General features: G+C 37.7%; 1 pseudogene; it reads left to right on the plus strand.

Annotated features, from left to right (window-relative positions):
• The first annotated feature begins 454 nt into the window (after nt 1-454).
• On the plus strand, nt 455-1,357 carry LOC142167441 (sinapine esterase-like; annotated as a pseudogene).
• The last annotated feature ends 2,018 nt before the right edge of the window (nt 1,358-3,375 follow it).

A 3,375-nucleotide genomic window follows, 5' to 3' on the forward strand; every position in this document is an offset into this window, starting at 1 on the left:
CAAATGTAAATAATACACTGCCTCATTTGATATATACTTAATGATGTTAGGATTCTGTATGTACTATTATTTAAAAATGTGATACTTATGAAAGTTTCCCTAAATGAAATCCATTCAGAATTCTTTTCCTAATTCTTGGCATTTAATAAAGTTACCTTATAGTTTTAAATTCTGCTTCAAAATTGAATATGGAAACATCAACCTTCCTACCTAAATCGTAGGCCTTTTTAATCAAGCAAATTCAAGCGTTTCTCTAATAGAAACTTGAAGCAAAAGAAAGAACATAAAGAATATATGGAAATCTGCGGCAGTCAGAATTTTTCCTATTACTACTAGGTTTCTGTAACATTGCTTTAACTCCACGGATGAGGGACATATATAAATACTACCACTAACCTAAACTAAGTTTTTCCCTACCTCCTTTAATTCCCTGATCGTTGTTTCTTCTCTTTCAATGGCTTCCCTTACCAACCATTGTTTCTTCATCTTTCTATTAGTGATCTCCTCTTTCTTTTTTGCTCCTTCTTCCGCTTACGCGCAGGCTGAAACTTTCCCGTTTTATTCTATTTACAGCCTCGGAGACAGTGATTCTGCTTCTGCTTCTGATCATTTAGCCGTTGTGCTTGGTCTGCCTTCTCTACAACATTACACCGAAGAAGGCGTTGAGTTTGAGTCCGGTATTAGTTTCATGACGCCTGGAGCAACATTTATGAGTCCCTTTTCCTTCATAAAGAATGGCATCCCAAGTGCCTCAGCAGTCTCATCACTCGCAGATTTCTGCCTTTATGAAACTCTTCTATAAGGATTGCTTTTCTTTTCATGACTGAGGCAGAAACAAGGTTCTTCAGAAAGCTATCGTCTTTATGGTTCAGTCTGGTTTTAATGATTACAAGCACTCTCTTTTGCATACAAAATCTATTTCCGAAGTGTCCAAACTTGTCCCTGATGTTGTGGAGACAATCAAAAGTTCTATCGAACAACTGATCAAAGATGCAGAGGCCAAACACTTTGTGGTTTCTGGAATTATTCCAATTGGTTGCCTTCCAGGTTTTCGAACGATGTTTCCCGATAATAGCAGGAAAATTCAATGTCACAAAGGACTAAATTTTTTTGCAACATTGCACAATGATCATCTATGGCAAGCGTTGGAGGAGCTACGATTGATGTTCCCTGAAGTTGAGATCATATATGCAGATTATTTTAAGGCGTTTATGACAATTCTACGCAATCATGCGTTCTTGGGATTCAAGACTAAGTGATAGAATTCAAGGGTCCACCAAACTATATAGAGAACTAGGTTCTCTATTAGTTCCCATAGATATAAGTTCCCACAAAAACCACGCACACTGCAGTAAGTAAATGACAGGAGGAATTTTACGTGGAAAATTTCTAGCTGAACGGGATTAAAAACCATGACCTACCCTTGTAGGATTTCAACTTCACTACTGAGCAACTTGCAGATTACAACCTATGTAACCTAGGAATTAACCTCTTAATCCCTCACTATCTTGCAACACTCGATTACAAGTCATTTTGAAATAACTCTATTACAAAGACTTTACAGCTCGACTAACTCTAGCCAAGATAGAAACACAAGGGTTTATGATTTATAAAGGGTTTCCTACGCAATGCTTCTAAACAAGCTAAGTAGGAATTACAATTGAAGTGCTTTAACAAAGGTGCAACACAACTAAGGACATGTGATGACTCAATACAAGAAGCTGGTCCTTTGTTATGTTGTTCTTTGTTCTTGATGCCCTTGAGAATCACTTGCAAGATTGACACAGACTTGAGAGAATGCTGCTTTTTCTGTGATGACCCAAAATATCATCCTTAAATTTAATAAATAATTCTGTGTTCTAAGACCTCGAAAAGCACCATTTATTATTCCTCGACTTGCGTGCGCAGTCCGTAAAATTTTCTGAAAAGTTTTCATGTGAAAAATGAATTAAAATGTGAAATAGAGCTTTAAAATTCAAGTGAGTTGACTTTGGTCAATATTATCAGCAAACGGACCCGGATTAGTGTTTTGACAATTCTGGTAGCTCCGTATCGTGATTTGGGACTTGGGCATATGCCCGGAATTTAATTTGGAGGTCCCTAGCTAAAGTTATGACCATTTAACGGAACTAGCAATTTAAAGGCTAAATATTCCAAGTTTGACCACGGGGTTGACTTTTTGATATCGGAGCCGGAATCCGATTCTAAAAATTTGAACAGCTCCATTATGTCATTTATGACTTGTGTGCCAAATTTGAAGTCATTCCTGATTCATTTAAAATGTTTTGGCACGAGATTTGCAAATTAAAAGTTTAAAACTCAAAGTTCGAATCGGGGTGTGAATTGATCGGAACAAGAATTGGACTTAAGCAAAAATCTGAAATTTGGGTTCTGGTATAATCGCACCTGCGGAATTGTGACCACATGTGCGAGCTCGCAGAAGCAAGATGTAACGACCCAACCGGTCGTTTTGACTTTTAGAATCCCATTCCCCTAAATAAAACTTTCCGTATGTGCTTTAAATGATTTATGACTTGTGGGATGGCTGGTTCGGGATTTGGAAGTGTTTGGGTTGAAATCGGAACAATTGTTTCCTTAAGTTGGCTTTAAAAGGCCAAGTTTGACTTTGGTCACTTTTTGAGCAAACAGACTCATATCAGTATTTTGACAGTTTCGGTAGGTCCGCATCGTGATTTGGGACATAGGCTTATGCCCGGAATCAAATTCCGAGGTCCCTAGCCCGAGATATGGAATTTTGATTTTAAAAAAACAAATTAACTTTAAATAGTGACCGGATATCGAATTATGTGAAAACGACCCCGAAATAGAATTTTGATGATTCCAACAGCTCCGTATGGTAATTTTGGACTTAGGAGCGTGATCGGAATTTTATTTGGAAGTCCGTAGTGAAATTAGGCTTGAAATGGCTAAAACAAGAATTTAAGTTAGGAAGTTTGACCGGGGAGTTGACTTTTTGATACCGGAGTCAGAATACAGTTTCAAAAATTTTTATAGCTCTGTTATGTCATTTATGACTTGTGTGCAAAATTTGAGGACAATCGGAGTTGATTTGATAGGTTTCGACATTGAATGTAGAAGTTAAAAATTCTTAGTTTTCTTAAGCTTGAATTGATGATTCGTAGTTTTAGCATTGTTTGATGTGATTTAGAGGTTCGACAAAGTTCGTATGATGTTTTAGGACTTGTTGGTATATTTGGTTGAGGTCCCGAGGGCCTCGGGTGAGTTTCGGATGGTTAACGGATCACAAATTGGACTTAAACAGCTGCTGCAATTTTTTTCTCTTCTGCTAGAAATTCTGGGCTATGATCGAGCCCAAGATCGAGGCCCAAAATCGAGGCCCAAGATCGAGCACCC

Source organism: Nicotiana tabacum, chromosome 2 (genome assembly GCF_000715075.1).
Source record: "Nicotiana tabacum cultivar K326 chromosome 2, ASM71507v2, whole genome shotgun sequence".
Lineage (NCBI taxonomy): Eukaryota > Viridiplantae > Streptophyta > Magnoliopsida > Solanales > Solanaceae > Nicotiana > Nicotiana tabacum.